A 14,592-nucleotide genomic window follows, 5' to 3' on the forward strand; every position below is an offset into this window, starting at 1 on the left:
GGTAATCTATTGTTGCTTTATTTGTTTACAGTCAACAATAAAATAATCCAAACAGACCAAATTGTCATTTAGGTTCCTCTGAAGTGAAAGAACTATTGATGGGACCTGTTTATCATTAGCCACAGGCTAAAGGGAGCACAAGGGGCATGAGAGAGAGTAATTAGCCACTAGTGCTGCTTTGAAGAGCCCAGGTAACGGATTTAAGAGTGGCAAAGGGAAAGTGATAGACTGTCCCTTCATCTTTTTAATGATCAATGAGGTAGCCTAAGCTTGTATTGGATGTATGCTATGATATGGTAATGGGATGTGTAGGTGTGTGTGTGTGAGCTCTTTTAACACATTTAACATCAAGAACAGCTGCAGTGTTTTTGTCCCATGGATCAGTACTATGCCAGTATCACTGTTGACTTAAACCAGTGAAGTTTGCACTCTTCCAATGACTTTCAAAAAGAACAAGGCAGAACTGACTGCATCTATTTCTGTCTGCAGGGAATAATCCTGTGTTCGAGGTATCTGGAAGAGGCAGGGGATAAAAAATCCATCACCTATGCAAAAACAGAGCTTTTCATATAGTCCCTTTATTAAAGTAGGATATGGCTGAGGTAATTAGCACTTATCCTCAGCTCCACTCCTTTATCTACATTATCTGTATTGTTGTGGTGTGAATGTCATGGTATTCCTTCAGTTATGTAACTGACAAAATTATGCAATTCTTCTGTGTAACTGGGGTATGTCTCGGAGATATTGATCTGCAACAAAAATAACTTATTCCCTTGGAAATGCAACGCCTTCAGTATAACAAAACCAAAATCCCCACCCTGCTTTGACAGATATCAGGTCAACACATGTGGAAGAGAACAGAGATGAGTTTACTGTGGAATCAGTGACATTCTTGTTTGAAATTGTACAATATCTGAAACTTAAGAGCACCAGCATACCAAGCCCAGCTATACATTAATCACTAAAAACTGTACTGTATTTCACTTGATCAAACACATCATTAACCATGCTCTGTACATTGACTTCATTTAGGATGTACCACGTTTGAGGGGCCATGAATAATGCCAAGAAGCTTATAGGGAAAAGAAGACGCCACTTCTTCTCTCCAGCTTCCTACCACACAGCTGTACTGTAAGTACAAAATGTTTTGAAATGTACATTTACTTCCTTTTATCAACACATAAAGTAAAGATACCAGCCAGTAACATAAACAACCGAGTAATCGGATCAGGAACCAGCGTGGGCTGTTGGTAATACACATGTGAACAAGGTGCCAGAGGCAACGTGAAGTCACTGACATAATTATCTAAACATGCTTTAGTATTCATCTCCATAATAAAAACGGTTGTTCTTTGTTTTAAATCCATCACCCAGGATGCCTATATAGATGATCTCTCATCTCATATATCATATCAGATATATTGATATTAATTTATGCTGTTTTTTTCTATTAGTTCTGTTCAATGGGTGGATAGCCTGAGCAAAGATGGAGGACAGTGCATGTCTTTTATTGTCCCCTGAGAAAGCCGGATGGGTGAAGTAGTTTGTCTGTGTGTGTCTGTGTGTGTGTGTGTGTGTGTGTGTGTGTGTCAAAGTTAAGCCTAGGCCACAGCAGCGTGGAGGACTGAAGTCCCTGTGTATTCTAGATCACAGAAGTTATGAAAGAGTGCTCTTTGATCATTTCCATTTTTAAAATAATTTCCTTTGAACATTTCAAGTCACTTGTGCTTTTATTTATAAAGCCTATTTAGACAATCAAGGGGTTGAAAATAATTAGGCTTGCATGCACACGAGTGTGGACATGTATTCCCTTTCAATCAGTTAAAACCAGCTCTGGTAATTAAAGTTCTGAGCTGTTACTCTGCCCAAATAATTTTCTTATTAGCTGCTGCATTCCTCAGATCTGTTGTCAGCAGAGCACATTTTCGTTTGGTTGCTCCTTTTTATTTTCTTCTCTTACAGAAATCCCACTGACCCATATAGTTGATCTCATTTTTGAAGCGTATAATATAGATTCCAAGTTAAGAGAACGGAGGCTCTATTATTAGTCCCATTTCAGTTGCACTGCCTCCTTCTAGGTGTTGCTGAATTCCCTGAGTGAAAGCATTACCATCTCATTTGGGTAAGGGTGAGATTACCTCATGCAACTGAGCTGTTTCATCACAGAAAATGCAGGGAGGCTGCAGACTGTTTATAGGCTGCTGAAGGTAGAGACATTCCAGATACATTTCACAAACATCACACATGACAACTTGTGATGCCACCTTACTGATGTTTCCCTTAAAAGGTCTCTCACTAACAACAACATCCTATTGATCCTCAGCACCATTTTAACAACCTCCTCACACCTTCTCACACATACAGACCTGAGTGGGTATAGATTGAAAATGTTAGCAGTTAGCAGGCTAGCTTTGCCAACACATCCTGGTTGTCAATTAGGCCCAGTCTCTTTGGGATCAGCGCAAGAGGACTCTTGCGCAGGGAGAGTGTGATGAAAATCAGCAGTGTAAATAACGTGTGCTGAATTAATATGCAATACTTACATTTTTGTGCTGATTAAAAGGCTGTGGCACATGATGAGCTATCAAAACAAGAAATAAACTACTCGGATTAGAATTCGGCTTTTAATTGGATAGATGAAAGGAGCAATTAGTTGCAGTTGAGTAAAGTTGTTTTTTCCCCTCTCCAAGTCAGTTCGTTCTCATTTATTAGAAAAAGGGAGAAAAAAGACAATAATGCATTTGAACCATAATTCAGTTTACGTCTTCATTTTTGGGCTTTATTTACACTCAGTGGCTACTTTATTAGGTACACCTGTGCAATCAATTCAACAGCTCTGCCATCTATTCTACCTTTTGAAATTTGTAAATTCAAAATACTTGTTTATTACTGAGGTTGTAGTCAAAGGTGGTGTTGCACTTGGCTACATTATACTGAGAGGTGTTGACAGGTCTAATTTGTGTCCTCCCTATTTACAAATGAGGGGGCAGAATATTAGAAACACCTTTGAATATAATGGACCTTTTTCACAGCAGACATTTTGACTTGTCATAGTAGGAAAAGCACAGCTGAAATTGATAACCTTAACGATGGCTCAATTCCATCAAGTGTCCCAGTAAGCTATTTCAGTGAGTCAGCATGCACAGTACCAGGGCCTCTCCTAAGTGGAATGCAGCCATCACTAATGGTGTTGAATACACCTGTGCCTTTCCTACTATGACATGCCAACATGTCTGCCGTGAAACACCACCAACTATAACCTCACTGCTAAAACATATTATTTACTGCAGGGCTGTATTAAACTGAGTTTGAGCTTTGCGTAGCTAAAAAACTGACACCTGAGTGTACATGTTTTATGATAGTCTTTTGAAATAACAAAAACTACAGGTGTAGTGAGAAAGTTGTTTCAATTTCTCTCTTTCATTCTGACTTATTTGCCTCCATCCTGCTCAGTCAATATATGTCACATCTTGTTTATTCTGTACATTTTTAGCCTTGAGGCACTTATTTTACAGTTTCAAATGTGATGTGGTAGCTGCTGAGGGTGTGAGGGGCAGGGCTGCTTTGCAGTTTCCTGTTGTGGGAAAAGGGCCGAGATGATCAGTAGTGTCACTCTGCTATTGCGCCAACCTTACTCATCAATCAGAAATCAAAGCTTTGACAGTTGCTAAATTTATTAAAGGGCTTCTGCTAGCGTGTCCTGTGCCAAGAGGCCTCTTTCTGCTGAGCATATTAATATACTGTAGGTCACAAAGAGGCTCATCATTGATCATAAAGGGAAGGATAGATGCTCCTGAGCCGCACCAGGCACGCATCTAGTCAATATTTATTCTGCAATATACAGTCATCAAAGACAGTGCAGTAGTGGACCACTGGAATGATTGAAGTGGTTAGACCCACTATTTATTTTTATATCTACCAGGATTTTACAGTTGTCGAATTTTATATAAAAAAAACAAGATAGAGTTTCATTCTGGCAAAATATAAATTAATAAATAATACAATAATTGATACGTTGTTAAGGTTTCTTATATAAACTGATTATTTGTTCAAAAAGGACAGCTTTACTTATTGTTGGTAGACTGCTTGCATGTTGCCTAAAGGCATGCAGACATGTTTGTATTTCTGGCTGATTTAGAAATTCAGCTTCAAAAATAAACCAAAAAAAAAAAAAATCCAATAAAGCCAACCATAATGTCACAGCTGCCAATTGCAGGCTGCGTCAAAACCCCAGAACTTTTCATCCCGATTTCACTTATCTGCGTTTAGGTGTGCTCACTACCTTCTTTCTCCACCCCTTCTGTGATTTTTGACTCCGGCAAGATGTCTGTTTATCTGAACAACTAGGAGAACTTCAACTGAGTCGTTTTTCCATTTAAGTGTCTTTAAAATGTCAAGGAAGTCGGGTTATCAATCAAGCTAACTACTGTAACTCTCTTTGATCTGCTGCTTTAACCACACATTAATAATCACATTACGTTATGTTTTTTATTTTTTGGCAGACTGACATTTTAGTCCATTTTGGAGTAAGTTAAAGTATTAACATGTGAAATGTGTGTAATGTAAATTTAAAGTGTGCATAGCATGTTTATTAGATTTTTTATTACTACTTCTATAACTTCTATCAGTGACTGTGGCCATTCTGCTTATCAGAAGCTAACTCTTCTGTATAATATGTGTGCCTGAAAATGCCCTGCATACTGCCGCTTTACAGCATCACCAGTGTCCAGTGACTAGTGCTGTTTTGCAAGGGTGGCGTCTGTCAAACTGAGATGGAGCCACAAATCCCCAGTTAGACAAAATATGTGCAACATAACGTGCATGTTTCATGATGTCAGTGACAAGACATTCTGAGTTGGCACCATGTCCCGAGCAATGTAGTTTATGCCTTTACCAGTATTTAGAGTATCTTAATTCTTATGCAGAGATTGTGATTTAGCCTTTTTTTGTGTGTACCAGGACATGTTTATTGGCTAATAGGCCTTTGTTAGTAGTACTCTATTTATTTAATACAATTGTAGTGTGAACAGAAGGAATAATAAACAGGCTGACTAAACATACGATTCTTCTTTTGGGCTGAGAAAACCCTGTGTAAGGACACAAAAGGGGGACGTTTCCACTGCGGAAAGTAAATTCTTTTGAAGTGGAACTAATCATCTGAGGGATGGTTCTCGTTGTCCTAACAACGCTGCTGAATTGGAATGAGCCTCCTTTTTTGTGGAAGATATGTTTTCTTTTTTTCATTCAGAGCTGATGATGATAGTAGTTTCACGCCCTGTCCACCCACATTGTCCGTCCAAACTTCTTTGCAGATAAGTCTTTACTTGGAGACGCCGAACACACGGCGGGTGACTCTTAGTCTGTGACGTCAGCCCCACTCCTCTGTCTCCCAGTCTTTACGCTTTTTAATACCGTTAGAATGAAAAGGGAATCTCACAGCAAATCCTCTCCAATAACAGTTCTTTCTTAGAGTGTGAAAAGATCAAGACTACTCCTGTATCATAATGTACCGGTCACTCTTAAGATAATACTGCTCTAATGTTTAAACTTTTGGTTGCTTTTAACAAAATGAAGAGTTAAATGTGTACAGTGTACACATTTATATTATTATTATTTTTTTTAAATATGGCTGTAGCTATGTTACTTTATACACCTATGGACTAGTTTTTTTTCTTACTCTAATTTTCTACCTTAAATCTAACTGTGAGCAACTGCAACTTAACTACAACTTAATTTCCCTGAGGGGATCAGTAAAGTATTCTGATTCCAATTTAGATACATTGTCCGTCTTAGGATACTCTAGGTTTTCTTAGTATAGAAATTTGTCATGAAAATAGTCCAAATATTCTGCAGTAAGTGGCTTTAATGCTCTTGTTTCTTTTTATTATATTAGAATATCTTGAATGCAGCAGTTAAAGCTACCATTGAAGGTCCATACACTGATGTTTGTGTTTTATTTGTGTGAAAGAAATCCAAACTAAAAGCTACAACCTTAAAAAAAAAAAAAAAAAAAAAAAAAAAGCTGCAACTTTAAGTTGGATTCATTACTTACTTCTCACAAATCAAGATATTAAATTAATAATCTTAAATCATTGTGTAGTTTTTATTTTTCTCTCACTAGTGGACAGAACATGGACTTTTTTTTTTTTTTCTCATGTCAGTGTAATTAACCTCTTAAAGATTTATAAAAAGAAGAAAATAAAATAAAAGACCTGTTAATGTTTGCATGCTTTATACTCTTGAGTGTAAACCAAATCATATAGGTCCAAATTAAGTCTATGTAGAGCCAGTTATTGTTGAGGCTATAGCCAGTCATTTATGAGACATTAAGTGAACTATTCTTTCCATACACGCCCGTATATTACTACTTCTATTAGGTTGTAAAAGGTTGCAGCAAAGTGAACGCAAGAGATGAACTATAATGTTCTTCATACTGAAGATAGTGCATGCCATTTACAAACCAAGTAAGCAATTATTGGCTGAAATGATGAGGTCTCTGATTCACTGCGACAACTCCATTGTCTCGAGCTGAAGGGATGTAACTGTGTGCTCCAGCTTGAGTCCAGGGTCTCCTCATGCGCCCTCAGGGAATTAAGAAAGGTAACTTTGGCTGTCTGACCTCAGACTAAGAGAATTCCAATCTCTTACCGTTACTAAATCTTTATCTTCACACAGGCTGTATAGCTTTGCCTCTCTTGAGTTATAAACTGTCGGCCTTTCTGCTAGTCCCATAGTCATCCAGCCGTTTTATTGTCTCAGTGGGGGTACAGAGTTCAGGCAGCAGTCATCCCCAAAACAGAGGTGAACTGTTTAGGGAAGCATCTTGGCTACTGTGCTATCTTATCATTCAGACCTGTCAAGGCTTCGAAGGAGCACAAAACAAACACAGGGTGGGTTCTTCATTGTAAACTAGTTGTAGATTTTAGTGCGCAGGCACGTTTGTCTCACTAATAAACAAAAGCTCTTGTTGCACTTGTTGAAAGTAAAAAAATTATTGACCTCTTTATCTCAAACAAGCAGATAATTTGTCATTTGATACAACATCTTTACGGTGTAAAGATCATTGGAATGGAATTGTTAGCATAAATTATCAATCAAATGTAAATGAACCATAATTAACTTTTAACATCATCAGATCAGATCTTATGAGCTTATTATTATTGGATGACTATATTTGTAATATTCATACTTTTGCATGGCTCTATTCAAATCTTTCCTACTGTGTTTTCATACTTATTATATATTCAAACTTCTGATGGCTGTATAAGTCTACATTATTCATAAATTCTCTAATAGATGATTTATGAATTTTCAAAATTTGCTGAGATTTATGTTTCAGATGTACGTTTTTTTTTTTTTTTTTTTTTTTTTTTTTTTTTTTAATCAAACAATCTTTCAACCCTCCAGAATAGCAGCCTGTTGGCAGGGAATTCCTAAATGTAGCCAGAGATTTGGCAAACAAATTAGACCCAATATGAGTCTGTGTTGATAACTATAGTAAAGTATTTGTATTAGAGAGGCAGGTGGCAGCCAAATGAACAAAGTCATTCTTCATACAGTCATAAATCTACAGGATATTCAGTTGATGCTACAGCTTTTCACACACCAATTAAAGTGTATTTTGACTGCTGATGCAGGATTTAGTTGCAGTTTGTTCACAGTGATGTCACGCAGGGGTGGATCTCTGGTTGCAGTGACAGGAGGAGACAACTCTTGTCTTCTGAAGACAATAACAGCAGGATTAGCCTTGACTTTTTTCTTTAATTGTGAAACAAATGGATGTTGAATCTGTTTGCCACTGTCTGCTCTACACTGCTTATTTCTCAGCTGAAGCTTCAAACGTGCACACGCACGCACGCACGCACACACACACACACACACACACACACACACACACACACACACACACACACACACACACACACACACACACACACACACACACACACACACACACACACACACACACACACACACACACACACACACACACACACACACACACACACACACACACACACACACACACACACACACTATTACTGACTGGAGCAGGTTAAGGCAGGACACAGCAGATAAGCTCGTGGCACACTAGAATGTAGGCCACTTTTAGTTGGTTAGAATAAAATCAGCCCTTTAGAGGATACAAACATAGAATCCTCCAAGAACTTAATTTCTTCTTTCCAGTATAGCAATTGCCTCTTTTAAAGCCATGGAAAGCACACTGTACTGTAAACATTGATGAAGAGGCTGATGTCCTAGAAATGCAAAATGGTTATAGCAATGCCCAGGAATTATAGCGATGCCCAGGACTACGTTTTCTTAACAGAGCAATTGGTCAGTGGTGTTGTATTATCTTCATATCTTCCAAATATCCATTGGCTTGCTTTGTCATTTCTACATGCCATGTAGTAGCTGGTTGCCATTGTCATCATGGCAGACTGGGAGCCGGGGAGAGGACGCCAGCGCTGTGCCAGTTGGCTGAAGTAGTGAAAACACAAGGCAGACACAGCACCATTCTAATCTTTATCGTTCCAGGCACGAAGGTCACTTTTGTGGCGATTGCTGTTTTTGTGTCCCATTAGTCATAAGACAGATTCCGTATACTATGTATGGATCTATAAATCTTCCTACAGTAGACCATAACTCTTACTGCTTTTCATCATGTGTGTATTTAACTGAGTTAAGTACGAGATTCAGCCCATGTACACCATTAAAATAAAAGAAATAAGGGAAAATAGATTAAAGAGAAGTTATACAGACAAGTTTATGTAATACTGGGTAAGCTAGAGCCACTCAAACAGGACATGTACAATTATATTATAAGGATGTAAATGCACATCTAACTTGTAATATTTTTCTAGCTTTTTTGCAAGAGTTATATAATGACAACAGATGGTAGGGATGTTGTTTTTTATTTGAGTGACAACTATTCCCCTATTCTGTTAAAACCAAACAAATGCTGCTTTCTTTTTTGTTGTGCTGCATTCACTGTAGCTTTCAACAACCTTAAGTTATTCTATAGCTTTATCAGTTTTCATGCGGCTCTCCAGCCTGTGGACCTATCCTCCTGGTGGTGCTTTGCTTGGTAGACAATAGTCCTGCAAATATCAGGGGCCAAGTCATTATCTCTTGCTCAGCAGGTGTAGACATTATTGGAGTGTTGAACTAATGATATGTAATGAGCTCTCTGTGACACATGTCTAGCCATGTCTTACTATCATGGGGCCCATTAATACATAACAGCATCATAATTAGCTTCGTTGGGAAGCCAAACCTAAGCTTATAAATGTAGCAAACTAAATTTAAGTTGCGTGTGCAGTTTCACGTGCTGTGTGTTCCTGCACTGGGCCACAAAGTTTATTAATCTGGCTTTTACTGTTGTTTAGTGCATTTAGTTTGTGCATCAACACGGTGATGCTTACATACTATCAGAGCACTGATACTAAGCATAGTCTTCACACAAGTGCCCTTTCTAAATGTGCACATGTGTAATTGTAACGACTTCTTTTTTTAAACAAACACCAAGAAATTTATCCCAGGACTAACAGAAGGGATGAGTCATTATTTGTTAAGTGTTTTCAGTGTACTCAGTAAATTTAAAGCCCAGGACACAAATACATGGCTGTCTTCAAAATTTATATTGGAAATGGTTTTGATGTTGTACCCCACTGCAAACACTTTCAGCCTTGTGCAGGTTTCCTAGCAACAGCAAACAAAGGCAGGACCCATCTCAAGTTTCCCGTGGAGCGGCCAGTCCGGCGTGCCTTTGATCTTGACTGGGAAAATAGCTGAGTGGGCACTACTCGCATTTGTCTTTCATTTACTCCAGCCCCCCCGCCCTCCTCCCAAAATGTTCCCTGAAACAGCCAAATCTTCATCTGTCCCCAGCAACCAACACCCCTCCTGGATAATCAACCATAGCGAGGGAAGTCATTGAAGCACTACAAAGTTTAGTCGAAATTGGACGTGTTTTGTTTTGGAGCATAGTCGCTTCCTTTAGAAGGCTATCATTTGTGGTTATTCTGTGTAGGAAAGTGAGTGTGTAAACCAAGAGGGTATTTTATCCTTTGTTTACATTGTCTCAATGTAGTCGTACTGCAGAATGTATCAATCTGTGTCCCGAGACTTTCAGATGAAAGCCTTAATAAACACATAACGTGCCTTTGCAAGTGTTTCTACAGGCCAACCGAAGACTGGGCACATGGTGCAGCTGATGTGTATTTTAAAAGTTGTGTGGCTGCGACAGAGTGCTCCTATTTTGAATTGCACGTTTAAAAAGTAAGCTGCACACAGGAAAAATAATATTTTGTGCTCGGTTTTCTAGGTGCTTGATAATGCTTTCTAAGTAAGTCCCAGGAATCTAAATATAAATAACTCCCCCATTCAATGCATAAACACGACCAAGGAGAGATAGGGCAATGTGCTGTATCTTAGGGCTATTGAATATTATCTTACTCCAGTGCTTTGCTCTGCTTTCATCCAAAACAGCTCAGACTGCTCTGGAGATTTAACAAATTGAAGTGTTTCACACTGTTTTGGTGTAATTTACAGTAATTGATGTTTCCATCTAGTGCCGAGGCCTTCTAAAGCAATTGCTTGTGTTTGTAGGAAGACATGCAGCCCAGTGGGGTGTATTGACTCAGGCTGTTGACTAATACTGCTCTATTGGCATGTTTTAATGCTCTCCCATTGTTTGACTTAACAGACTCCTCTGTAAAGCTAAAAGTACACCCCAAAACAGCTTAAGATGGGGATCAGAGTATGTTTTATACTTCTTTTTTTCACACTGCTTTAGCTTTGAAATGGAAATAAACAAGTTTTATTTTGGTGTGAATGGGTCATCATGGGTTGTCTAACCTAATTCTCTAACCATACTTGTGATCTGACCCGCTTCTCCTGTTAATCTCAGCAATGATTGTAGTTTTCATAAGAAGAAGAAAACATTGAAACACAATTAGCTTGTTAATGACGTGTACAGAACAGCGGTGGCAGGCCGGGTTCTTTTGTTAATAACCCATATTTACTTTAAGAGTAGCCTGGTGTAAGTGTTTCAGCAAACATTCTATATTTTACATTGGTAGAAGATGTGGTCACGTCCTTAACTAAAGTAAAAGTAGGTGTAAAAATACTTCATTTCATATTCCAAGTCCAAAAAGCTAGTAAGTGGCCTTTGAGTTGAGATTATCTTGTAAAACTGTTTCCAAGGTGAAGAATGAACTTTCACGCTCAGTATATTTTAACGATCAACATATTATATTCCATATTATCTCTCAGAGCTATTTTGGCTTTGTTGCTCCTGCCTGTACACCTGCTGATAGCTTTTTTGCTGCCAAATGTCAGCTGCAATTTAACATACTAATATCACATTTCTGTGAAGGTACGTGTAAACACACACACTGCAATTTGTCAAAATGCTGCAAAAGATTTGACATGGCTGTGTTTTGCTAACAATATTTAGTGTGAGTGTTATTTGTGTATTTTTAAGCAGCCTTTAGAGAGAAGAAAACACATATTTCATGTGTTATAGAGATGCTTGTTTATGAGGAACACTCGTCATAGCTGGATCCTATTTTGATTTGTCAAAGCAGAGCTGCAGAACAGCAGGTTGTTCCATTCCTTCGTTATCCTTGTGAGTGAGTAAGGTTTGGGTTGTTACATGTGAGCGCTACCTTTAACTGCCTGTATCCTCCCATGCATTCACTTTACACACTGAGAAGTCTTACATTTGTTACCTCACAATATTCAATGCTATGTAGTCGCATTGCTCAGCACAAGACCTGAGGCAGAAAGGTACACTGTGCCAGCATGACGCAGGATGGTAAACAAAAAGTTGTGATCTACTACAGAGAAATTGAGGTGCTCAGATAAGCAGACCCGTACCTTTCAAGCAGTCTTGTGACCTGGGAAGGCCATTAAAAGGTTTGGTTTTACCTCTAACTTTCAAAAATTCTTTTCTAACTGAAAGCGTTCTTGTGGGTAGAAAAAAGAAACATTTGAAGCCGTCTCTCTCGCATAAACCCAACGGAACCCATTTTAGCATATTTATTTATAGCGTGTTTCTGATTCAAAATCCTGCGCAAAAAGGTTGTTGTGGCATCAAGGATCATCACATTACCCCTGACAAAAAATAAAGCATGTCTTCATGCTTGTCTGCACCAAACCCCACACAGAGTTCTACCCCTCTGATATAACTGCATGTGCCATCTGACTCTGACAATAATGTTGGGGTGGAGAATATATTAATATCCTCCTGAGCCCTAAGCATGCCCATTTACTGTCACCTTTTAATTCATCCGTTTATATGCTTATCAAATATAGGTGTCCTGAAAGGTACTTTATGCTGGAACCATTTCAATATTTAGCCATACTGTAGCAGAAGGGTGAGGCTAATTTTCTCTGAAAGTATCATATCAGCATATGTTCAGTCATATAAATTTGCCAATTTGCTATTTTTTAAAGGCAGAACTTAAGATGATGTTAATGCTGGCTGAGGTCAGAACGGCCTTATCTGATTCATTTTGGAATTACAGACCCTAGAACTGGTTACTGACACTGTAAATTGAGTTGTGGTGATGGGCAGTGTATCTAGGAAACAAGAATATACTTTAAAGAATATGGGCCATGTTATTTGCATATGAATATTAGTAAAATAGTTTTTTATGATCTTGATATTTTGCAGTTTGTAAACATTTATTTCTGTGTTGTGCACCCTGCAGTGCACAACACAGAATCTTTAATTTTTACAACAACCATTTAATACAATAATAATTGTATTACCCACAGATTTCTTCTGCTAGGTGTTCTTGTTCTAGCAGAAGACACTTCTTCATCTCCAGTATGTGACCCGCGTGGGACCACAGCATGAACAGTGAGCTCACGATTCAATAATAATCACTTAGATTCCATTTTAAATGGTTGGTTTACCCAAATAACAATAAATAAATAATATTGTTTTCATTTGCCTCTAGTGATTTGTAGCCATGCAATATGATTTAGCTCTATTCAGGCATGTTTTGAGATATCCATCTTATCTCATTTACATTTAAAGAAAACATTTTTAAATAAAGCAATGCCTTGCAATGGCCCCGTTACTCTGTATAATCCAAAAACCTCAAACCCCTGTGAAATGTTTTCAATGGAACTACTTTATATTGAAGAAATAGTCCTGTTCAATCGGTGGAGGCAGAAATCTCTCAAAACCCAGACAAATTAAACCAAAACTATCTATCGCTAGATGTCTCAAGTTTTTTTCTTTTTGTAAACTCTGAAGCCACTCACTGCACCATAACTTGTACAGTATTCTGTCCCTCCTGGGTCGACAGACTTCATTCATTACTTGAGAATAATAATCTTGCTTTGATGGACCATATTGTTCCTGCAGTCCTGTGAGTTACCTTAATGTCTCTGTTCATTTGGAGATGATTTGGTCCCAGTCACTCTACCACCAGATTGCAACAGAGATCAGTTTAATTTTCGTCTGTGAAAGAGGATGTTTCAGTGTGGAGGTGTTTCTCATTTGACATTGCCAAACCCACCTACACTTTAATAATGTGTCATAATGTGAGTGTAGACCATTGTAGTGGCAGCTGCAGTTAAGTTTTGCATGACATATAAAACCTATACAATTATCAAATATGTTAACACCAACTTTTGGAGGGTTAAGCATACTGTTTATCGATGATGTTTTCTGCGTTTCTGGATTTTCTTAAATGTAGACTTCTACACAGAAAGAAGAGTACTATAAATTTTCACACATCACTGAGGTCTGCAATAACTTTAACCTAAGAATATCTTTTTTTTCACCTCCAGGGCTCTGTGTTGAGTTTCATATCCATTTCAAAAAGTTTCCACTGGAATCTATAAAAAATGTGCAACGCTCGCATGGCTATTTAGAGTAATGCAAAGATATATTACACCATCCCAATCTGTGTCAGCCTATATGCTATGTACACTTGGAAGCTGTCAGTGTCTGTTTGTGCCATATAGAATTATCACCTCTTAACTATATGACATTTCTGGAGAGAGAAAAAACAATCATGGCACAGACGGAGTGGGGGTGGGGTGGCATTTGTCAGTGCTCTCATTGGGGTTCAAAAGTAGAATGTAAAATGTCTGTCTTTGTCTAATCCAACACATTTTATTTTTGTAACTGCGAAATCTGTTCAGGGACCCCAACATTTTTTCCAACTGTCAGGGTGTCATTTGTCAGAAAAAAAGTGAAACTCATATCCCACCCCCGGTCCTTCTGTATGTTGTGAGGTTATAGCTGTTTCAAACACACAAGGTGGGGGTGTGTAAGGGACACACACATTGACATGGCGACTTGTCACCTCAAACACACACACACACACACACACACACACACACACACACACTTCATGGTCATTTTGCCCTGCAGAAAGCGCTTTCGCTGATCTCATGCCTTCCTCTTTGACACCGTTATGCCCTGTAGCCTCACCCTCCATCAGTGAACGATGACTTTTTAAGGACCCAAAGCCGTTGGACTAGCAAGAATTGTCCCTCATGATTGAGATGTTATCCTTCAGGGCAGCCCCTTGCTCTTTAGTGTCTCATTTTTTTCTTCCCTCT

At 38.4% G+C, this 14,592-nt stretch overlaps 1 long non-coding RNA gene across 2 annotated transcripts in view; it reads left to right on the forward strand.

Moving 5' to 3' along the window:
• LOC114563217 (uncharacterized) overlaps positions 1 to 13,518 on the forward strand; it is a 79,121-nt gene extending 65,603 nt beyond the window's left edge. For both annotated transcript variants that reach the window (XR_003693593.1, XR_003693592.1), the window contains exons 4-6: positions 1,033 to 1,131; positions 12,787 to 12,871; positions 13,422 to 13,518. This is a non-coding gene — a long non-coding RNA (uncharacterized LOC114563217). The remainder of the gene's footprint in view (positions 1 to 1,032; positions 1,132 to 12,786; positions 12,872 to 13,421) is intronic.
• The last annotated feature ends 1,074 nt before the right edge of the window (positions 13,519 to 14,592 follow it).

The sequence above is a fragment of the Perca flavescens genome, chromosome 10 (genome assembly GCF_004354835.1).
Source record: "Perca flavescens isolate YP-PL-M2 chromosome 10, PFLA_1.0, whole genome shotgun sequence".
NCBI lineage: Eukaryota > Metazoa > Chordata > Actinopteri > Perciformes > Percidae > Perca > Perca flavescens.